The 25,861-nt window shown below is 44.2% G+C and overlaps 1 non-coding gene across 1 annotated transcript; it reads left to right on the forward strand.

Annotated features, from left to right (window-relative positions):
- The first annotated feature begins 7,159 nt into the window (after positions 1-7,159).
- trnae-cuc (transfer RNA glutamic acid (anticodon CUC)) lies at positions 7,160-7,231 on the forward strand. Its single transcript has one exon. It is a non-coding gene; the product is annotated as a tRNA-Glu (tRNA).
- Positions 7,232-25,861: the final 18,630 nt, after the last annotated feature.

Raw genomic sequence — 25,861 nt, forward strand, 5'->3', positions numbered from 1 at the left:
ACAGCAATTACCCAATCATCTAACACTACACTCAAATTATAATAAATATCATACTCCACTATTTTAATCTATTTAGGCCTACAGCCTGAAAGGATGGGACACCACTACTTTTTACATGTATTTATTTTTTATTTATTGAATATTCTAAAAACATACAATTTACTTGCAGTGAAGCCGCTCAACATCTATACTGCTCCAAAAAATAACGGGAACACTAAAATAACACATCCTAGATCTGAATGAATGAAATAATATTATTAAATACTTTTTTCTTTACATAGTTGAATGTGCTGACAACAAAATCACACAAAAATAATCAATGGAAATCCAATTTATCAACCCATGGAGGTCTGGATTTGGAGTCACACTCAAAATTAAAGTGGAAAACCACACTACAGGCTGATCCAACTTTGATGTAATGTCCTTAAAACAAGTCAAAATGAGGCTCAGTAGTGTGTGTGGCCTCCACGTGCCTGTATGACCTCCCTACAACGCCTGGGCATGCTCCTGATGAGGTGGCAGATGGTCCCCTGAGGGATCTCCTCCCAGACCTGGACTAAAGCATCCGCCAACTCCTGGACAGTCTGTGGTGCAACGTGGCGTTGGTGGATGGAGCGAGACATGATGTCCCAGATGTGCTCAATTGGATTCAGGTCTGGGGAACGGGCGGGCCAGTCCATAGCATCAATGCCTTCCTCTTGCAGGAACTGCTGACACACTCCAGCCACATGAGGTCTAACATTGTTTGCATCAGGAGGAACCCAGGGCCAAACGCACCAGCATATGGTCTCACAAGGGGTCTGAGGATCTCATCTCGGTACCTAATGGCAGTCAGGCTACCTCTGGCGAGCACATGGAGGGCTTTGCGGCCCCCCAAAGAAATGCCACCCCACACCATGACTGACCCACCGCCAAACCGGTCATGCTGGAGGATGTTGCAGGCAGCAGAACGTTCTCCATGGCGTCTCCAGACTCTGTCACGTCTGTCACATGTGCTCAGTGTGAACCTGCTTCATCTGTGAAGAGCACAGGGCGCCAGTGGCGAATTTGCCAATCTTGGTGTTCTCTGGCAAATGCCAAACGTCCTGCACGGTGTTGGGCTGTAAGCACAACCCCCACCTGTGGACGTCGGGCCCTCATACCACCCTCATGGAGTCTGTTTCTGACCGTTTGAGCAGACACATGCACATTTGTGGCCTGCTGGAGGTCATTTTGCAGGGCTCTGGCAGTGCTCCTCCTGCTCCTCCTTGCACAAAGGCGGAGGTAGCAGTCCTGCTGCTGGGTTGTTGCCCTCCTACGGCCTCCTCCACGTCTCCTGATGTACTGGCCTGTCTCCTGGTAGCGCCTCCATGCTCTGGACACTACGCTGACAGACACAGCAAACCTTCTTGCCACAGCTCGCATTGATGTGCCATCCTGGATGAGCTGCACTACCTGAGCCACTTGTGTGGGTTGTAGACGCCATCTCATGCTACCACTAGAGTGAAAGCACCGCCAGCATTCAAAAGTGACCAAAACATCAGCCAGGAAGCATAAGAACTGAGAAGTGGTCTGTGGTCACCACCTGCCGAACCACTCCTTTATTGGGGGTGTCTCTGCTAATTGCCTATAATTTCCACCTGTTGTCTATTCCATTTGCACAACAGCATGTGAAATTTATTGTCAATCAGTGTTGCTTCCTAAGTGGACAGTTTGATTTCACAGAAGTGTGATTGACTTGGAGTTACATTGTGTTGTTTAAGTGTTCCCTTTATTTTTTTGAGCAGTGTACATCATACCAGTCATCCAACAGATTCCCATTCAGAGTGACACACAGAAGAATCCAGGGTCAATGCCCTGCTCAAAGGCATGTTGACCAATCTACCACCAGGCCAAAAAAACGTGAACCCGAACCCTCCAAGATCCCCCCCACAGTTCCCCAATAACTGTCCCTCAACCATTCGAGACCCATCCCACAGTCCCCCCCAGGAAGAAAAAAAAGATTTTTTTTTTTAATTAATTCCATTCTCCACCCCAAGAACCCCCCAATGCACCAACAACCAAGATAATGAACTAAAGAGAAAAAAGGAAAAGACAAAAGAAAACAGCAAACAACAATGCAAAAAAAAAGGAAAAGAAAGGACATCAAGGACAAGTAAAATCATAACAGCAATGCCAACTGTATATGTTTGTGGGCATATCTGGCACTATTACATGTATGTGTGTGTTCTTGTGTGTTCTATCTCTCACACAGCAACTCCACTCCCACTTGTCTCCAATTCCACATACCAACCTTCAGCCCATCCCATCTATCTCTGCTGGCCACCCACTTCGGGTTTCTACGCAACACATATCTTTCAACTATGCTGTGATGTTAACGTACAATTTCAATCTATCTAATCGAATAGAATCCACAGATTGCGAGATGAAGACAAATACTTTTACTAAGAGTATTAGTAATTGACTGACCCTGTCTCTCCAGATCTCCTAACAGTACTATTTCTAGGGTCAATTTTAGATCAATGCTATGCATTTTCAGCCATTCCTGAGCCTGAGACCAGAAACAGGCTACCTGAGGGCAATACCAAAATAAATGGTCTATTGATTCTGTATCCTCACAACAAAATCTGCAGAGCTTTGATGACTTTATGCCCCAAATATTCAACATTTTGTTGGTGGCAAGAATTCTATATAATAATTTTAGCTGAAAAGCACAAAGTCTTGAATCTTGCGTTTTATATATCAACTCATACACCCTCTAACATGAAATTGGTACATCAAAAATCTCTTCCTAATTATTTTGCAATCTGTATGGCACAGTTGTCAACATCCTGGTCCTCATATGAAACTGGTATACTTTCCTATAAATGCTATATTTTATTCCTCCGCCAGATTTGATCCTTTATATTGGGCAGACAGACCAGTTCCCTACCTCCTCCCGCTGCCACCCGCCTCCTCTATTTTTGGGGCAATGCTGTAATCAATTGGTTGTACTCTTGGATTGAGCAGACCTTTCCGTACAATTCTGATAACTCCATGAAGGACATAACTCTACAAGGCAATTTATAATATCATTTAAGAACAAAATCCCCTTTTCAAACATCTTTCCCATAAGTACAGGTATTTTATCAACCAGCACATTTGAGTTTAGCCATAATATTTGTTCTATCTTTTCAGGGGGATGAAATTGTAGCCAGCTCTGCAATGCTTGTTTGAAAAAGATAGATACTTTGAAAAAAGTATAATTTTCAATGAATAGAAAATGAGACATGGCAATCTGCACAAAGGCAAAAAGGCAATTTTTAAACAATGGATGAGCTTTTCTTAGTAATCTACTTGAGAACCATTTAGGGTTCAAGTACAACTTTTGAATAAGTGAAGCTTTTAGAGGTTTAGTGCTTTTATATTTAATAATCTCAACCCACCCAATTCATATTCATTATATAGATAGGCACGTTTTATTTTGTCTGGTTTAGCGTCCCAGATAAAGCTAAATATTTTTTGCTCAAATGATTTTAAAAACTAATCCTCAGGGGTAGGCAGCGCCATAAGTAAGTGAGTAAACTGAGATATGACTAAGGAGTTAATCAGGGCAATTTTTCCATAAATAGACATGTATTTACCTCTCCATGGTTGCAGGATCTTGTCTATTTTTACAAGTTTTCTATTGAAATGAATTGTGGAGAGCTTATTTATATCTTTTGTGATATGAATACCGAGTATGTCTACTTCAACATCAGCACATTTTATAGGTAAACTGCTGGGTAATGTAAAAGTTGTATTTTTTAAGGATCCAATACATAATATTGTACACTTATCATAATCATCAACACCACTACTTAACACACCCTGTAACTATTCTGATGTAAAGTCTTGCTGCCACCACAACCTCTATTTTCTGCAACTTATGTTCCATCCATGCAGTACAGTTGATAACCATTACTATAAATGACAAAAATCTAATCTTACTGAAACATATATCACTTGTTGGTTTATCCCTCTGTACTGGTACAGATCTGCTACTCACACCACTCCTCTCAGAATCTCTCCCCCTTGACCCATCTACCTCTACTTTCTTCACTGCCTCAGCATATAAACAACTTCTGCACTACTCTAACTCTGGAAACCTCAACCTGTCTTTCTTGCACGGGACATTTCTGATCCCCAGCCCCATGGGCACCCCTACAATAAACACATACCACTGCTTTCCCCAATGCTACACATTCCTTTGTCTCATGCCCTTCTGTACACTTCTCACACTTAGGAACCTCCCACCTACACACTGCTGCCACATGCCCATAAGATTGACACCTGTAACAACGTAATGTAGTCGGCACAAAAGCTCGTACAGGATAATTTATATATCCTAACATCACTTTTTCGGACAAAGACTCATCAAAACTAAAAAAAACAGACAATGACTCTTCTGTTTCACCACTCACGCCACCCTGTCTGGGTTGCGCCAATCGACGAGCATCACAAACACCGGGAATCTTCCTCTAAAGTTGGCCAGCTTTCACATTTACCGCTACCCGAGTAATCAATCCTTTCAATGGCGCCCTTTTCTTGAGAGCAAAACCATTCACATCTCTTTCTCCCATTCGTTTAACACCTGTTCCCTCTGACCAGCAGAACACAAACAATTATCACAAGACCACTTCTGGTTACTCTCACCAATTCCACAGCACCCAACTCTGTTTTAACCCACCCTGAAACCTCAAAAGGGTCAACTTTTTCCAAAAACTTCACTCCTACTGTCACAGACTCATCTTTATCCTGACCCTCGGTGCAAGCCTCGGGCTCTGAGAGCTTCACCACGCCTACCACCTCCGATACTTCTCCCTCATTCACTTCCATTTCTCCTCCTGTCTTCAACTCACTGCATACATTTTCTACCATTATTCTTTAACAAACCATCTCCCTTTTTTCCACCATTTTTAACCGACTCAAGCTCACCCTCTTCCTCCCTCTCTCTTTCAGACCTCCTCTGCCTCTCTTTTTCCCTCCATTAGTCCTCCGTATTCCAAGTGTAAGTCTCCTTATGATAATACTGTACTTCTCCTGACATACATCTTGTTCTTGCCTTGTCAAGGGATGCCATTTAACTGGCTGTCACAATCTCTGTACAATCAGCACGAACCCCTCGGGATGTAGTGTTCAACAGTGCATCCCACTTGTAAAGCAGCTGCTTCGTCTTGATGTACTTCTTTATCAATATCTACCGCGACGCTTTTCCATTTCAAACAAGCACGCTATCTTTCTCCCGGATTCCTCAATTTCCTGGAGCATGACCTTCTAGAGCAGGCCTGGGCAATTCCAGTCCTCTGGGGCCTGACTGGTGTCAGACTTTTACCCCATCCCTAGCAAACACACCTTTTAACTGAAGATCATGATTAGTTGATTATTGGAGTCAGGTGTGTTAGCTGGGGCAGGGGCAAAAGTGTGACGACAATCAGGTCCCTGAGGACTGGAATTGCCGAGGCCTGTTCTATTCCTCTCTGGTCCAGTTGACAATTTTCAAACAATTGCCGTTTACGCGTGCTCAGCCCCCTCTCGTGCATGAACAATCTAGCGTTTGATTTGCAACGACCGCTGTTCAAAAAAAATCAGATACATAGTAAATAATACTAATAGTATTTGACCGATGTTTGGCATTTAAAGTATAAAATGGGCACACAGGCATATCTGCATTTAAAATAGCCAACTCCAGAACTAAACTACATGGGGAAAAGTATATGGACACCCCTTCAAATGAATAGATTTGGCTATTTCAGCCACTCCCGTTGCTGACAGGTGTATGAAATCGAACACACAACCATGCCCACTCATTGCCGAGTTCTAAACTGCCTCTGAAAGCAACGTCAGCACAATAACTGTTCATTGGGAGCTTCATGAAATGGGTTTCCATGACTGAGCAGCCACACACATGCCTAAGATCACCATGTGCAATGCCAAGCCTCTGCTGGAGTGGTGTAAAGCTACAGCCATTGGACTCTGGAGCATTTCCCCATCTGGTAGTCTGACAGATGGATCTGGGTTTGGCGGATGCCAGAACGCTACCTGCCCAAATGCATAGTGCCAACTGTAAAGTTTGGTGGAGGAGGAATAATGGTCTGAATCTGTTTTTCATGGTTTAGGCTAGGTCCCTTAGTTCCAGTGTAGGGAAATCTTAACGCTACAGCATAGACCCCTTTCTGTGCTTACAAATATTGCCTCACTAGGGCGGTGCACGCTAGTTGGTGGCAGAACAAGGGGGGTTCTTATAGAACGGCAGCAAAAAAAGGCTCTATTTACATGTTGCTTATGAGTGCATTTCACACTACTTTTGGATTATAATTGGATTTTAAGGCTAGTATGAATGTCCTGCTTAATATAATGTTTGTGTCATTATTGCAAATCAACTGCATTGTACTTAAAAAAAACACTTACATTTCAACCAGAAAAATGGCTCTTTGGCTAGCTTTTGCTACAGTCTATATCAATGAGCGTTAGCATTCTAGCTAACAATTGCTTTATCCAAAATAGTTATTTTGCAAAGATCACAACCAAATATCATCTTAGCGACTGTTCAAGCAAGAATCAAAACATAATTGTAAACGTATGCTGAATGGGTGCAGATGGCGATGGCTTTCTTACTGCCGCCAAGGCGCGCACATCAGTGAGTGACGTCAGTGTGTCGTGTACTGGAAAAGGGTCTATACAGTGATATTCTAGATTCTGTGCTTCCAATTTTGTGGCAACAGTTTTGGGAAGCCCCTTTCCTGTTTCACCATGACAACGCCGCCGTGGACAAAGCGAGGTCCATACAGAAATGATTTGTCGAGATCGGTGTGGAAGAACTTGACTGGCCTGCACAGAGACCTGACCTCAACTGCACTGAACACTTTTGGGAAGAATTGGAATGCCGACTGCAAGCCGGGCCTAACATCAGTGCCCGACCTCACTAATGCTCTTGTAGCTGAATGGAAGCAAGTCCCCGGCAGCAATGTTCCAACATGTAGTGGAAAGCCTTCCCAGAAGAGTGGAGACGTTTATAGCAGTAAACGGGGACCAACTTCATATTAATGCCAATGATTTTGGAATGAGATGTTTGACGAACCAATGTCCACATACTTTTGGTAATGAAGTGTATTTTTTATATTTTGTTTAAGTAATCTAAAGTTGCATCTCTTAGTGTCTTTCCCTGGTGGTCTAGTGGTTAGGATTCGGCGCTCTCACCGCCGCGGCCCGGGTTCGATTCCCGGTCAGGGAATTTACGTTTTGGTAGTGCTGCTTATTGTACAATTTCTCATGTTATCTTTTGACAGTGCTAGTGACATAACTAACATGTTTGAACATTGAAAAACGCATATGATCCACTTTACCCAGCGAAGGATTCGGGTAAATTCTTTGTCTCCTTTTCAGATTTCACCGCTAGATGGCGGTCTAATCACAGCAATTGCTACTGGGCTGAAATCAAAAGGCATGGCGCTTGATGAGCTCATGAATTCAGTCATTATAAATGTCCCCTTGCTGTTATTCACAAACAGAAAGTTGCACAGTTGATGTAATATGAAGTTTGACCCGGCTTTTGATGACACTGAGCTCCATGATTTTACATTGGATTGTTGATTTTAAAGACCTTGAATATCTAGCCCAGGGATGGGCAACTGGCAGCCTTCAGGTTGCAAGTCCCCATTTAAGGCCGAACCCCCCACACCCCCAACAATTAAAAAAATAATAATAATACATATATACAGTACCAGTCAAAAGTTTGGACACACCTACTCATTCCAGGGTTTTTCTTTATTTGGACTATTTTCTACAATGTAGAATAATAGTGAAGACATCACAACTATGAAATAACCCATATGGAATCATGTAGTAACCAAAAAAGTGTTAAACAAATCAAAATAGATTTTATATTTGAGATTCTTCAAGGTAGCCACCCTTTGCCTTGATGACAGCTTTGCACACTCTTGGCATTCTCTCAACAAGCTGCACCCGGGAATGCTTTTCCAACAGTCTTGAAGGAGTTCCCACATATTCTGAGCACTTGTTGGCTGCTTTTCCTTCACTCTGTGGTCCATCTCATCCCAATCCATCTCAATTCGGGTGAGGTCAGGTGCTTATGGAGGCCAGCTCACCTGATGCAGCACTCCATGATTCTCCTTCTTGGTCAAATAGCCCTTACACAGCCTGGAGGTCTGTTGGGTCATTGTCCTGTTGAAAAAGAAATGATAGTCCCACTAAGCGCAAACCAGATGGGATGGCGTATTGCTGCAGAATGCTGTGGTAGCCATGCTGGTTAAGTGTTCCTTGAATTCTAAGTAAATCACTGACAGTGTCACAAGCAAAGCTCCCCCACACCATCACACCTCCTCCTCCATGCTTCACAGTGGGAACCACACATGCGTAGATCATCTGTTCACCTACAGTACTCTGCGTCTCACAAAGACATGGCGGATGCAACCAAAAATCTCAAATTTGGACTCATCAGACCAAAGGACAGATTTCCACCGGTCTAATGTCCATTGCTTGTGTTTCTTGGCCCATGCAAGTCTCTTATTCTTATTGGTGCCCTTTAGTAGCGGTTTCTTGAAAGCAATTCGACCATGAAGGCCTGATTCACGCAGTCTCCTCTGAACAGTTTATGTTGAGGTGTGTCTTCTATTTGAACTCTGTGGAGCATTTATTTGGGCTGCAATTTCTGAGGCTGGTAACTCTAGTGAACTTATCCTCTGCAGCAGAGGTAACTCTGGGTCTTCCTAGAGTTTCATCATAGCGCTTGATGGTTTTTGCAACTACACTTGATGAAACTTTCAAAGTTCTTGACATTTGACTGACCTTCATGTCCTAAAGTAACAATGGACTGTTGTTTCTCTTTGCTTATTTGAGTTGCTCTTGCCATAATATGGGCTTGGTCTATCTTCTGTATACCACCCCTACCTTTTCACAACACCACTGGCTGGCTCAAACGCATTAACTTTTAACAAGGCACACCTGTTAATTGAAATGTATTCCAGGTGACTACCTCATGAAGCTGGTTGAGAGAATTTCAACAACTGTCATCAAGGCAAAGGGTGGCTTTGATTTGTTTAACACTTTTTTGGTTACTACAGGATTCCATATGTGTTATTTCGTAGTTGTGATGTCTTAACTATTAATCTACTATGTAGAAAATAGTACAAATAAAGAAAAACCTTTGAATGAGTAGGTGTGTCCAAACTTTTGACTGGTACTGTATATTTCATTTTTTGGGGAACTTAGTTGGTGTCTCAACTTATTGTTGAGAGTTATAATAGTATAATACACATGGTGTGATTTCAAAATGTGTTTGTGCATCAGCAGTTTTTATCTTGTTATGTCAATCACTGACAGTCACACAATTAGCCCATGTCAGCTACATTTTTTTAGATTGGTAAGTTAGTCTAGCCAGCTATCTAAACTTGTAGTAATCATGATCGAATTACCGAACTTTGTGGGGTCCACTGAATTTGTTAGTCACTCTCAGCAAGAGAAAATGGGGCCGACAGAGAGGGTTGCCTTGCTTCTAGTCCTTAGGAAACTTTGCACTATTTTGTTTTTTTTAATGTATTATTTATTACATTGTTGTCCCAGAAAATCTTAAGTGTTATTACATACAGCCGGTAAAGACTATTGGATATCAGAGCGGTGTCAATTTACCAGCGCTACAACCAACATTTGTAGAAGTGCAGGAAAAAAGCTGTGAAACTTGACATTTTTCTCTCCGCCCCATGGCAAAATGATTAGAATTACACGAAATGAGTTACAAAATCTTCTTTACGTGCCATGGCAAAATGTGTAGAATTACAGGAAATTATCGTAAATTTTTTCTCTCCGCTGTCAAGAGGGGGGCCGTTAAAATATTTTGCTTGCAAGGTGGGGGGGGGCCCCTCAATAACATTTCCAAAAGGCTATGGCCGGCTCTGACTGCATGTGTGGGTATGGATGTGGGCATGCAGACCTGCGAGCCACTGCAGCCCTTCATGATGAATCCCTGATCTAGCTTATCTAAATCTCATCCCAATTTAGCAAAAGTCAAACAATGACAAACTCCTAAATCACTTCAATCTCTGAGTTTGAAATCATTGCCACAGCAGCAGTGTCTTCATGAGAGAGAGAGAGAGAGAGAGAGAGAGAGAGAGAGAGAGAGAGAGAGAGAGAGAGAGAGAGCTAGGCCACAGTCAGTGAGAGAGTAGCCTTGAGACAGAGATTCCCTGTGTTTGTGGAACCTGGGTCTCAGAGCCCTCAAAGTCTGGAGAGAGACGGAGACAGACAGTCGGCTGGCCGATTGGGCCATGCAGGTTTTAACCAGTTCCTGACTGCTATGTATCTTGGCAGTTATTTTGACAGCACTATCACAGAGGGGGGTGGGGGGGAGATAAGCTGTCTAAGGAATCGCCATGGCGCCGGTGTGTCCCTTCCCCTTGCCGCTCAGACGGCCAGCCCCCTGACTGCAGCGGAGGATTGTGGGGGATCGTGGTAGGGAGCAGGGTTTGTGTTGGCAAGACCCTAGGGCTCTGGGAAGCATCGCACTTTCTCTTCAAAAGTCATACCATACCCCCCTACCTCCCTTGCCTGTCCACACCCTACAATAAACCCACCCCCTCCACCCACCACACACACACACACCACACCCCCAAAACCTCTCTCTCCCTGCCACCATGTCAAAGTTTAATTAAGAAATTAACTCTTGAAATGCTCTCTCTCTTGCTGTTTGTATCATGTCTCCAAACATTGAGCACCTTATGGGCAATGGAACCATAGTTTGTCTGCATGGAGATAAAGAAGAGAAGGAGGGAGAACGAGAGAGAGAAAGCCAGACCAGAACATATCCAATCTGCATTGTAAGCAAACAGTACTAAAAAGACAAGGATGAGCTCTGGTAAACTTTTGACTCTTTGCTGAGTAATGCCTTCAAGATGTGGCCCCTCCAGTACAGATGTAGGATCTTAATTTGACCCAATTTGCTAAAGGATGAAAGAATCCTGCAACAACAGGAAATGTGAATTATTATGTGGACTGTAATTAATGTATATGATACATTTTACCTTAGGGCAAATCAAGTCTGACATTTTTAAGTGGAAATGACAAATGTACAATCCTTTTCAAACCTTGAATACACTAAAATTTTTCATTTCCTGCCGTGTAGAAAAAATCTCATCAACAAAAGAGTGATGAAATTAAGATTCTACATCTGTATTCCGTTCAATAGTCCAAGCCCATCTCCCCTATAATCTCTCTCTGCCTCCTTAGTCTACACATGTCTATACACGGGTCATAAGAACAGTATACATACAGCTGGTCCTGTTGTGGACTCTGATATTTGAATTTTACGGTACCATCCCACCAGGGCTCACAAACAGCTTGGTACCATTACAGAGCTAGCGTTTTAGGATTATTGCTTCGAGGGAATACAGTATGAGATCAAAGCCATACATACACACACAGGAATTTATGTTGCAGGAGAGGAGTGGAATTGAGTAAGGGGAGACAGGGGGACAAAAGGGCAAACGTAGCATCTTTTCAGAACTGAAAACAACGTTCTTTTATCATCTGGAATGATAGTTGATTGATAGAGGCATGTGATAATATAAAGGCACATTATGTTCTTTGGGGATTTTATTATGAAACCATCACATTTCTTCAATAAAGGATAGCCGGAGAGAGATAAATGATGGAGAGAAGGATGGGAAGAGAGGACGACTTCAAAGCCTCTGTGCTGCTGTACATGGTTTTGAGACAGTGGAAAAGTACCCCTGACATCTAAGTCTCAATTCTGAAAATGACCTTTATGCAAAGCCTTATGTTATAGACACCAAGGTCTGACCCAGGGAAGACAGACAGAAATGTTAACCTTGAAAATCTTTAAAATAATTTTCCTCAGACGTCACACTCACAGAGCTTAGACTACAGCCACCTGATAACTTCAAGTACATTGTGGCAACAAGAGGCCAAAAAACCTAAACAGACCAAAAAGACATGTCACAAAGAGGACTGAGGTCACAATGTTACCATAATCATTCATACTCATAACCTCATTGCCAGTAGAGATTGTAGTAAAATGATTTAGTCTATGCATATTTCATAATATGCTTACAATCAGTATGTTGTCATTGCTGTGAAATTATGTTTGTGTGAAATAAATCTATGAAAAAATGGTATACTGATACATTTAATTAGTTTGTTTCTTGTACTTCTCCTAGGTAACATGCTACCCTAGTCAAGAGGGGATGAGGGAGAACCAATGACAAGGGTTTCTATTAAGACTGTTTGTGTGGCCCCACTTATCAACATAAACATACATACTGTGACAGATTTACTAGGGGTGTGTTCAGAGGTAATGAGATGTGAGAGAGAGATGGAGTGAGATAATAAGTCTAATATACAGTATTGTAGACCCTCAGTGAGAAAGAGAGTAGAACGTTGTAGACCCTCAGTGAGAAAGCGAGAACACACTGCTAGTAAATATGGCATTAGAGCTAGAAAGAGAGGGAGGGACAAATGGCTTGAATAGATCAGATAAAACATAGTGGAAGCACAGGCCTGAGTGACACATGTGGAAGCCCTCATGGTGGGTGGTGGGCCTTCGTGGTCTGTAGGGAGCCACAGTGGTTTGTGGTGGGCCATAATCTGTGGTGGACCAGAGTAGTGTGAGAGGTAGTCTGTGATTGACCATAGTGGTCTGTCTCCCCCGGTGGTCTGGGAGCGTCCTGTCTGATGTGCCTCTGACTGATAAAGAGGGGCATCTCCTGGGTCAGCAGGGGGTCAATGACCCCCCCCCTCCCCAGACAGTCAGACTACCCACATAGATGTATAGAGAGAGAGAAGAACAAGGTGGGAAAGAGAGGCGAGTGAAGAGAGGGATGGCATAGACGGAGTGCATGGTAAAAGAGAGAGATAGATAGAGAGATGCCTAATCATAACAGATACAGATACAAGCCTACTGTATCCTGTCATGTGACACGACCCCAAACGTCAATCTGCCAATCAGCTGAAGCATTGCAGCATGTGACCTTTGACCCAGGAAGTAAGCAATATGAATATATTAAATGGATATTGAATTCTACGCTGTACAAATTCCTTCCAGAGTGTAGTTCAGATTGAAGTCTACCACAGGTGAGTGAGAAATATTGTAGGAACTGTTGTGACAGTTCCCCCCCCTCTCAAATACAAAACATCAATATGAGGCGGAATTGTGGACTGTTGTGACTTGTTTAACTCTCGGTTCCGCTTCTAGTATTATTTGCTGAGTCATGTCTTGTATTTTGCCGTGATAAATGGCAATTCCCCGTCTGCACTTGAAAATATCCAGCCAAACACAGAGACAAAATAGGCACCCATAGGTAGATACACACACCCTCACACACCCATTGTCTCTGTATGTGTGTCAGGGCGTCTCCACGTGTCTCTCTGTGTTCTTGGTCACATGACGGTGGTGAAGCAATCAGTGCCATGCTGTTTACCCAGCTTATCAATGGTGTTGTAACAAGCAGATGACACACAGACTCTGACCCCAGGATACACACACACATGTACACACACCTGTGGTGTGCCTACGGTGTTGTTCAGTGTGTTTCATATTTGACTGGACTAAGTTGCCTACAGGTCAAAGATTTTTTTCATTAGCTGGTTCTGAAAATACCATCTTTTCCAATGTGACATATAAAGCCTCTAAACTCTGATGGCCCTAACCGTACAGACATCCTCAGGATCCCGCTAGCTAGCTGGCTAATGGGAATGATCTAAAGCTACCAGACCGCCGTATGTCACTAATGATGCGTAACCTCATCCCCCATAAAAAAAGGGCCTGTCTCCACGTTCACTTTCCAGAAGAGAAAGTCCTGTACATCTGAATTCATGTGTGAAACTACAGACTTGTCAACCACTGGCTAGTAAATCACAGTCATAAATCCCTGCAGAGAAAACGAATTATCACTGGGTTCTGAATTTACTGCAGTACAATAATTCATCTTTCCATGTAATGTAAAGGTAGTAGGTCAGGATTTACAGGTAACTTAAGTGTGTACTTACTGTTTGTCTGAGTGTCTACATGTGTGTATACATGTGTATGTCTGTCATCTCCTTGTGTTTGTGTGTCTGTGTTTGTGTGTGTGTTTGTGTGTACCCCAGCTCACACACTCAGACTCTGGCTAGTCAATCCTAGCGCCACATCACTCCACCATCACAGATATGCTTTGTGGGTAGATAGCAGGTCTGCCGGATTACAAGATGTTTTGTCCAGCCTGTCATGTTTACTTACAATGATAAGCTATGATGGATCCCCCGCAAGCTATAGACGCCACAGCCCCACAGGCACACACGGAGCGCTAAAACACACACACATTACATATTGCAAGTCACCTCGTAGCCCAGAAGACACATTCAGAGAGGAATGTCTTTGACAATGTTACATAATCCACTATACATTTCAGAGAGACACCATGCACCACACACACTCGCACACACACCTTTGTTATAGTGGTTATGATGTTTGGATGTTGTTCTCTGTGATCTGTTAGTTGGCCTGCGTAATGTCAGTTTACTTTAGTTTGGCGCGAGGCCAGGCGGGTCCGGAATCTGACCACAGACAGCCCACTCTAAATAAACCGGCCAATTAAAAAGCCTAATGAGGCCCGTGCTTATCCTATCACACAGAGTGCATTGAGGGGGCACTTCAACAGGCAGAAAGAGGGTCTTAGAGGGTGGTGGATTCCTGTTTCAGAGGTGACTAATCTTTATTCTTGTAATACATACGTATGCCACGCATACCAAGTAGAGTTTATAAACATCTACTTGAGGATTTCGGGCAAAAGGAGACAAAAGCAATGCAAGTGTAAATACAATACCATGTAAGCCCTGTCACATCTAAACTGATCCTTTAGATGTCTGTTGCTTGTCGTCGCAACAGATACAGTAGAAATTGAGGCCCAACGCCTAGAAAAATTTCAGAAACAGAACAAGAGAGAACAAGAGAAGGAAAGGAGGCTATTCTGCTCCTCCAGTTCACATCTTCTCTCCCCCCTTGCTTCCTCTCCTATGGTTCCCTCCTCTCTTTCTCTCACTTCTTCTACAATTATTTACACCCAAGGCCGCGGTGGCCGCTGACAAAGAGAGAGAGAGAGAACAAGGTGTAGGTGGAGAAGGGGAAATGAGCAGCTCTGAGACACAACTCCTTCCCTCTCTCCCCCTCTCTTTCTCTGCCTCCCTGTTACCTCTTTCCACCTCCACCCCCTTTCTGTTTCTTTATCAATTGCTGCCTCCCTCTCTTTTACTCTGTATTTTGACCTCCCCTCCCTCCTTCTGCCTCCCCCTCTCTATATTCTCTCCCTCTCTCCAGCTAGCTGTTCAAGGCCACACTTCTCTTCCTCCTCCCTGTTTGTCTGAAAGGTCAGAGGGACTGATACAGTACCAGGGCAACCGTTACAAATCTTCCCCCTTATCGAGGACAACACACAGATAACATTGTCTCCGTTCGCTCATCCGACAGATCCATCTCCGAAAACATCTCCCGGACCCGAAGACCCGGACGGAGCTGGGCCTGAATATATGGAGAGACTGAGAGATTGATGTTCTCACTCCTTTGACTGAGGAGAAAGGAGTGTAATGATGGGAGATAGAAAATACTGTGAGGCTTTGTGGAAGACTGTTTCAGTGTTCAGGTGATTAGGACTTGTGAGATAGTCACTGAAAAGATTAAGGACAGTGCATAAGTTGTTAATTGCAAGCACCTCCTTGTGTGAAAGTGTGTATTTGGGGAGGATTGCACCTGCAAGTAATGAGAGATTTTGCCACTTTCACCTTAACCCCCCACTACCCGTCTCTCTTTGCAACTTGCACCTGTTAACCCCTCTCCCAACAAACACACACACAGTCTCTCTCCGTTCTTCAACATTTCTAACGTGACAATAGCCATGCCCCAGCTCAGGGCTAAGTACCTCCTTAACCCAGCCGTCTCCAGCGATTTATATCCCAGTATAATTTACGTGTGTATAACGACACAAGGCGAGACCCAGATGCAGACACGGGAGGCAGATGGTTTGAGCTCTGATATTTATTATAGTCCAAGGGGTAGGCAAAAGACAGGTCGGGGACAGGCAAGAGTTCATAACCAGGGCAGAGTCTATAACGGTACAGGGCGGCAGGCAGGCTCGAGGTCAGGGGCAGGCAGAATGGTCAGGCAGGCGGACTCAGAGTCAGGACAGGCAAGGGTCAGAACCAGGAGGACGAGAAAAACAGAGAGTGGGAAAAAACTGGACCTAAGAGAAAAACGCTGGTTGACTTGGCAACAAGACGAACTGGCACAGACAGACAGAAAACACAGGTATAAATACACGGGATAATGGGGAAGATAGGCGACACCTGGAGGGGGGTGGAGACAAGCACAAGAACAGGTATGTGACAGTATGTCTGTGCTGTCAGGGTGTGACAGTATGTCTGTGCTGTCAGGGTGTAACAGTATGTCTGTGCTGTCAGGGTGTGACAGTATGTCTGTGCTGTCAGGGTGAGCTAGCTAGCCCAGACTCCAGGCAGAACCGCACCTCCACGGCCCATGGCCCAGGCCACACAGGTTTTTACGGAGATGCATGGGCTGAGCCCTGACAGAATAAGTACCCTTTCTTTTTTATCACTCTAAATGATGACGTGTTTAATAGTTAAGACATTACTAGTTATGTAATAAAAGTATTCATCATTGCTTTTTCTTATCGTATGTGTGGGATTTTTGATAACACTGCAGCGAGTGTGTGTTGAGAGGTTCAGAGGGAGAGCATAGAACTCAAAGTGACATGTTCAAAGGATTTTTCTATGCAGTGAGCTTGTATATTTTTGTACGTGGTTAGTTCAGTAATGTTCAAAGGTCCTAACTTGGAAAATGACAGTCATAAGAATTTCTGTCATTATCTGGATTATGGGGCTGGTTTTAGGATGCACAGGCACACACACCAGGATATGTCTGGAGCTGGGATTACTCCTGAACACAGACAAAAACACACAAGCACACACCAACACGCTCTGGAACTGGCTCTATTGACAGACACACACTGGACCAGCCCATACCCTGGTACTGACTTTATTGACAGACACACTGGACCAGCCCATACCCTGGTACTGACTTTATTGATAGACACACTGGACCAGCCCATACCCTGGTACTGGCTCTATTGACAGACACACAGGACCAGCCCATACCCTGGTACTGGCTCTACTGACAGACATACACTGGGCCAGCCCATACCCTGGTACTGGCTCTACTGACAGACATACACTGGGCCAGCCCATACCCTGGTACTGGTGTGTGTGTTGTATGTGGTGGACGTGCAGGGTCAGTGGGTCGGGGAGGGCCAGCCTCCTGGTTCCCACAGCCCAGAGGAGGCTGTCTCTCTCCCACTATCAGGGTCCGTCTCCGGCCCCCCCTGTCTCCCCTGCTCCCCCCCACCCCCACCCCCATCCCCCTTGCTCCCTAGCCCCTGCCTGACGTCAGCCCTGGCCTGATAAGGGTGTCCAGTGGCCCGCAAGGAGAGGGGGATGGAGGGAGGTTACACTAACAGAGCCAGCCCTCTGGATAAGGCCCCAGACAGATAAGAAAGAGCAGTATGGAGCCCTATTGTTTCCACTGCTCCTCCTGTGGCTTCCATCTCTTCTCTCCTACTCCGTCTCTGTGCCTCACCTTCTCTATTGCGCTCTATTTCTTTCTATCACTCAATGTCTATCTCTCACTCGCTCTCTCCGTCTCTCTCTCTGTCCTGTATACGCTCATCCTTTCAAAACAGGAATCTTCCCTCTCTTATTGTGACGTACACTTCTCTCCTCTCACTTCCTCGTTCTGTTTTTGTTGTCTTTTTCACTGTTTCGACATTAGGAGGAACAGCACTATAAGTGACAGGGGTGAACAGCTTTTCATTCAATAAACTTTATTAATGAAGTGTCATGAAAAGTGAGAGGGCTTGCATTGCCAAAGCAAATATGTTCAACAAAAACAACAGTGACTACCATAAAAGTACACAACCTCTCTCTGTGTATCTCTACCACTCTCTCCTTCTCTTACTCATCTCTTTGTCTTTAACCTGGTATCTGAACCCTACATGAACCCACCGTCTCATTGTCGTGAATCGATTGTTGTGCCTTCGTCAACCTCACCTCCACCTAACCCCATCCCACTCCTACCCCTACTTTACCTCTCTCTACACCCAACACACATACACACACTTCTGTCCTCGCTGCCTACCTCGCAGTGTCGCCACTGAGGCCTACACTATCAGGATCTTATCTGGTATACCCTGTGAGAGAGAGTGTGTGTGTGTGTGTGTGTGTGTGTGTGTGTGTGTGTGTGTGTGTGTGTGTGTGTGTGTGTGTGTGTGTGTGTGTGTGTGTGTGTGTGTGTGTGTGTGTGTGTGTGTGTGTACTGTTCACTCTCCAGGCCCAGGCTAGCGGACTTTGGCCATTGCTTATCACTGGGAGAGGTCCTGGGGTCTGCCTGGGATCCCTGCGCCTCAACCACTAAAAATACACCTTCGATAAACCACACACATACGCAGAAGGCAGGGCAACTCCCCTCGATACATGGGTTTATGGAGTGGCTGTGATGGGCTGTCAATCAGCAGCTAGATCCATACGATTGGCCACCATGTGAATGGTGGGTTGGCCCAGCAGGGTGCGGTGAAAGTGATCATGAGGCACATCATGGTATTGTATCATAAACAGGCAAAGTGGTATTTCAACTATTACTCACATCAAAGACAGCATTATAAAATGAATTATTGTGCTGTATAAAAAGCTTTAAAACAAGGGAGATTATTCCAATGGGGAAAAGAACTCTTACAGAACTCAGCAGTGCAGTATTGTAATGAATTATCCAGTGTTTGAAGTGTGTTTACATAGCACTTATAATGGTGTGACTAAACTCCTATTCAGCACAATTTGTCACACATGAGAAGCTACAGCTGGAGGACTAAGTTAATTATTTAGTCAAAGACAAACTCCAGGATAACAGAGTAAGCGCAGACCTATGTCTCTCCCTCCCGATTCCCTAGCCCAAATTGAACAAACAAAGCTAATCCACAAAACACAACACAGATACCTAAAAATAACACACACCCGCTCACGCTCACGCTCACTCATACACACCCACGCATCATAGTGACCAATCTGATGTTTTATTTGTCCAATACAACTCCAATGTATTAGGATAGGAGTAAGAGAGAAAAATATTGAAAAAATGGGAGGCAGAGTGAGAGAGGGGGAGAAAGAGCACGAGAGAGAGATAGAAGGGGGAGAGAGAGACAGAGAGAGAGAGAGAGAGAGGCAGAGAGACAGAACAATATAGGACACATTGATACAACCTAGCTAGGTATCTGTATTGGCATTGATTAAAGGCCCACTCAAAATATTATTTTTATATATGTTGGCAGACACAAGTACCTGTCCTCTCCGGTCATCATTGGCCAATTGATGTGAAGAGATAGCCCTGTGTTAAGATAAGCCCAGAGAAAGAGTGGTGTGAGTGAAGGGTCCTCACCACAAACAACCTCGCTGTAACGTGACATTAATTACCGTTGGTCACACACCCACACATAAACACTCAAATCAATGAGGCTAATCAAAAAAAGGTAAATATGCTCAGCAAAGAACAGATGAGTTCAATAAAGTTTAGGATGCTCAAATTTGACGAGGCAGGGCAACCAAACCATGGTTTCATCACAGACATTGGGCAACATGCATTACTTCCAGTCCTGCAGGCAAAGGTCAGTGCTCTTACACATGGCCTCTGCTCCAGGTCCTCTGTTACAGAGTTCCCTTGCCCGGCTCTTCCTGCTCCCTCATTTGAAGTGTTCTTCCTGGAGCCAGGGGGATCCGCCGGGGGTCTATCCAGAGGAAGAAGGGCTGCAGTGTGCCACTGACCCCCCCAGTGACAAGGTCTCTGCCCCAGCCCAGACGGGGACAGGCTTTCCTGGAGTCTGCACTCATTCGAGACTGGATGGAGACACACACACACACACACACACACACACACACACACACACACACACACACACACACACACACACACACACACACACACACACACACACACACACACACACCATTGGCGAAAATCTGATATCAACTTTGGAGGGGACAATTACATGACATTTTCTCAAGAGCAATTCCTGAGGGGGACACCAAAAGTAGTGCTGTAACACATAGCCTACATTGTAATATGGTAAATGTATATTGAGGAACCAAAGAAATAAGGTGTTTGCCGTACTCCTAACTACCGGTACCCAAAACTACACAACTAATCACAACAGCAATACCATTGCCTTTAACAAATCTTAGTTCAGTCACCAGTTTAAGTTGAGAGTGGGGGTATCCATGGCATTTTCCAATTATGTTCCTATTTTACAAGTTAAAAAAATTGAGAACCTTTCATAATGTTGCCAAACAAAGACTCAACAAACTTACCTGAGACTCCCTGTCTCTGCCAGTCTGTCCCTGCATATCTGTCCCCAACTCTGCTGTCTGTGTGCCATCTGTTGCCTGCTCTGCCTAATGACATCATTGTGAAACATTTCCATTAGAATTTCATTTCTTTCTTATGAACATTTTATCAACTAGTCTTTGAGATATTAGGCTACTAGGGTTCTTACTATGCGTTTTGGTGTATTGAAAAATACTCTGATGTCCGTCTTTTATTTTTCTGCCATTTTTCTACCTGGCTGGCTGGCTACACACTGTAGGTTATTTACAGTAGGAGATGGGCTTCTATCATATTCAATCATTCTATTTGGGCTTCGATCTAAAAGGTAGCTAGCAAATGTGAAACGGATTAAAATGACAAGAGTTGACAGCTGTATGAGTTCACCATTTACACAACATATGCTGCAACCTTTTGTAATTTTTATAGTGTGTTTCATATTGGCTGGCTTCCAACAATAGCTGAATTTGCAAAGCTAGCGAGCACCAATTCAGTTTCAGTGGTGTTTGCTATAATCTTTACTACCCGGGTTAAATAAAGGTGAAATAAAATAAATAAATAAAAGTTCACTTGCGACAATTTAGCTTTTGCAGCGAGACCATTAAATATATTTAAGACAATGGTAGAAGAGAGTGTAGTTCTGTTCAGTTTGGATTTGAGTTTATCGCTAACCTTATCACAGGGACTTTGAAGCACTAACTTACATCATCTGCATGCTGATTCCATCTTTGACGACGCCACATAAATGGAATAGGTACTAGCTAGCTTAATAGTTAATATTTGCACGCTAGCTCTGCATATTCAGCTAGTGTGTGTGTGTGTGCGCGATTGACTGGATTAACCTCACGTCAGTTACGTGCATTGAGTGCCTTTCAGACAGTAGATACAAACTCTCTGTTACCTAGCAAGCTAAGGAACTGGCAGTGGATCAAACCATTGTGAGGCAAAGGGTGGGGGGGTCGCAATCTTTTGAAACTTAAAAACGCGCTATTAAGTGTCTATAATCAGCACAATTGCTTTCATTGCGTATTATTAATATTATTTAAATTACATAGTTATGTTTCAGTGATATATTGGGGGGGACAAATCATATTTTTCCCAGGATGGGGGGGTCGTGTCCCCCCCGTCCCTCCCGGGATTTCCGCCCCTGACACACACACACACACATAAAATACTTTATTTGAATCCACAAATCACATTATAGTTGAGAATGATTCAAACATTTCAAAGGACATGGATATCTGGATACTTATGGATACAGAAAGCAGTTTCTTCTCCACACAGCGAGGCTGCCTATGACACACACACGCACGCACACACACACGCACGCACCCACGCACGCACACACGCACACAAACACACACACACACACACACACACACACACACACACACACACACACACACACACACACACACACACACACACACACACACACACACACACACATAAAATACACCTCCCACATAACAGTTCCCTCCAGCTCCGTCTGTCCCCCCCCCACACACACCAACATCTCTATCTGGTCCTTCACCCAACACCTAATTCATACACACACACTGCAGTAGACATACATAGAGATCTGGCCTCCGTCTCAGATCCAGCCTCTGTGAGATCTGGTCTCCATCTCAGATCCAGCCTCTGTGAGATCTGGCCTCCGTCTCAGATCCAGCCTCTGTGAGATCTGGTCTCCGTCTCAGATCCAGCTTCTGTGAGATCTGGCCTCTGTCTCAGATCCAGTCTCTGTGAGATCTGCTCTCCGTCACATTCTGTCAGTGATATTACAGCCAAGGCATGTACAAGTACACAACTCAGACAGCTACACCTATTGTACACACATGCACAAGAGACATTCAAGTATATTCAAACCAATATGTTCATTTCCATACAGAGTAATCAATGAAATGTCAGTCAGAACCGATCGTGTAATGCAGTGTCAAACCTACACATCAGCTAAAATTGCCACAAAACACCTTGTCCCGCTTCCCTATAGATTCCCTCATAGATCCCCTCCTACTGTATATACCCCAGGCAAGTTCATGACTCATCAGGGATACACGTCACAGAGTGTTTCCCCACGTAGCTAGGCTCTTTGGGTTAATAGCTGCAGGCTTAGTTATTAGCTGCTTTATCAGCCCGCCAGTTACACATTGATGATGCCCTGTTCCTTTCCAATGCAGCAATACTGGGCTATTTGCCTTGACTCTCCAGGGGCCAAGAACAGGAGAATCAGTACTGTAATGGGCTGCCCTGGGCTGGCCGGGCTGGACTGGACAGGAGTGGGCTGGCTGCGCTGGGCACACCCTGTTGTCTACACAAACAGATAGGAGAAGGGAGACAGAGAGAAAAAGGTAGAGAGGGAGAAAGTTGGACATTTTAGAGAAAAGTTATTCCTTCTGTAGCAGTGTACATCAAACAGGTATGGCTGTTTAGATGTGGAAACATTCTGTACTCTAAAAAATACTAAGTTAAAAACAAACCAATTTGGGTTATTTGGTAACTCAGCGCTGGGTAAATATTGAACAGAACGCACGCTGGGTTATTTGACCCAGCCAGTTGGGTTGTGTAAATAACCTAACAAGTTGGGTTGTTGGGATTACCCAAACATAGGTTAAATGTTGTTTTTGCATATTTTACATTCGGTTTTGTTCACTAGCTTCAAAAAGCTGAAAATGCAATATCTTTTGTTATTGAAAATATATTTCACAGCGGTTTAGATGGTACAATGATTTTCTACATTATACATTGCTTGTTTTGTCACATAAACTGAAATTAGGTGAACTATTCGAATTTTAGCAACCAGGAAGTAGCGTAGTGATTTCTGCATATTGCACCTTTATGATTATTTATTAGATATTATAATAAGGTATATCCCCTTATTACATAATAAGGTATACCTCCTTATCGTATCCCAACAATGGGATTTACATAGGCTTTTGGGGAATTTCTACAGTTCTATAAACCTTATTGAAGCTACAAAAATGTAAATGTTCAACCTTAACATATGAAAACTATACAACGGAACAGATGAACAGGAATGACATTTACTCTAATCGGTGGCTAGAAATAACTACCTAAAAGCCACGTGCCTACTAAACTATGCCTCCTGTCTTCTGATCAGACCTGCTGGGTCATAACTCAATAACCCATCACCAATAACCCAGCACCCAGCACCAATAACCCAGCACCCAGCACCAATAACCCAGCACCCAGAATCAATAACCCATCACCAATAACCCAGCACCCAGCACCAATAACCCAGCACCCAGCACCAATAACCCAGCACCCAGCACCAATAACCCAGCACCCAGCACCAATAACCCAGCACCCAGAATCAATAACCCATCACCAATAACCCAGCACCCAGAACCAATAACCACCCATCACCAATAACCCAGCACCCAGCACCAATAACCCAGCACCCAGCACCAATAACCCAGCACCCAGAATCAATAACCCATCACCAATAACCCAGCACCCAGCACCAATAACCCAGCACCCAGCACCAATAACCCAGCACCCAGCATCAATAACCCATCACCAATAACCCAGCACCCAGCACCAATAACCCAGCACCCAGCATCAATAACCCAGCATCAATAACCCAGCACCCAGAATCAATAACCCATCACCAATAACCCAGCACCCAGCACCAATAACCCAGCACCCAGCATCAATAACCCAGCATCAATAACCGAGCACCCAGCATCAATAACCCATCACCAATAACCCAGCACCCAGCACCAATAACCCAGCACCCAGCACCAATAACCCATCACCAATAACCGAGCACCCAGCATCAATAACCCATCACCAATAACCCAGCACCCAGCATCAATAACCCAGCATCAATAACCCAGCACCCAGCACCAATAACCCATCACCAATAACCCAGCACCCAGCATCAATAACCCAGCATCAATAACCCAGCACCCAGCATCAATAACCCAGCACCCAGCATCAATAACCCAGCACCCAGCACCAATAACCCAGCACCCAGCACCAATAACCCAGCACCCAGCACCAATAACCCATCACCAATAACCCAGCACCCAGCATCAATAACCCAGCATCAATAACCCAGCACCCAGCATCAATAACCCAGCACCCAGCATCAATAACCCAGCATCAATAACCCAGCACCCAGCATCAATAACCCAGCACCCAGCATCAATAACCCAGCACCCAGCACCAATAACCCAGCACCCAGCAGCAATAACCCAGCACCCAGCATCAATAACCCAGCAGTTTTTAAAGAAAACAACCCAACTAAGTGACCCAAGGCCTGCAAGCCAGCAGTTGGGTCAACCAAACAAACCCAGCATTGTTTTGAGTGTGCTCAGGCAGCAGGCCAGGCAGGCAGGACGAAGTCAGCCCTCACCAGAACCAGGCTTACGGGTGAACAGGGCCCCTGGGGAGAGGGCCCCTGGGGAGAGGCGTAGGAAGCCCTGTGAGATACAGAGGGTGGTGTCTTGTTATTTTCGCTGATCCACAAAGTCTGGTCACCCCTCACTGTAGCCTCAACGACGGCCAAGAGCATCCTGTTTGGCCACCGACCTGATGGCACAATAGACAGGACCAGAGTAACATACACGCAAGCACATGCACACACACACACATACACACACACCCACACACACACACACACATACAGTACCTTCATACCCCTTGACTTATTCCACATTTAGTTGTGTTACAGTCTGAATTCAAAATGGATAGAAGAACAAAAATGTGTTCACCCACTTATGCACAATACCCCATAATGACAAAGTGAAAACCTGTTTTTATAAATGTTTATAAATGTATTGAAAATGAAATACAGAAATATCTCACCATTGGCATCGATTACAACTGTGAGTCTTTCTGGGTAAGCCTCTAATCGCTTTGCACACCTGGACTGTACAATATTTGCACATTATTCTTTTGTGTTTAGTTTTTTACCCATCTACCAATAGGTGCCCTTCTCTGCGAGGCATTAAAAACCTCCACTGGTCTTTGTGGTTGAATCTGTTGGAAATTCACTGCTTGACTGAGGGACCTTACAGATAATTGTATGTGTTGGGTACAGAGATGAGGAAGTCATTCAAAAATCATGTTAAACACTATTACCACACACAGAGGGAGTCCATGTAACTTATTACAACGTCATGCTAATCACATTAGCGCACGTTAGCTCAACCGTCCGGGGGACATCGATCCTGTACAGGTTAAGCACATTTTTACTCCTGAACTTATGTAGGCTTGCCAAAGCAAAGGGGTTGAATACTTATTGACTCAAAACATTTCAGCTTTTCACAATTCCACTTTGACATTATGGGGTATTGTGTGTAGGCAAGTAACACAAAATCTCAGTTTAATCCAATTCAGGCTGTAACACAACAAAATGTGTAAAAAGTCAAGGGGTGAATACTTTCTGAAGTCATA

Source organism: Salmo salar, chromosome ssa06, assembly GCF_905237065.1.
Source record: "Salmo salar chromosome ssa06, Ssal_v3.1, whole genome shotgun sequence".
In the NCBI taxonomy this organism is placed as follows: Eukaryota; Metazoa; Chordata; class Actinopteri; order Salmoniformes; family Salmonidae; genus Salmo; species Salmo salar.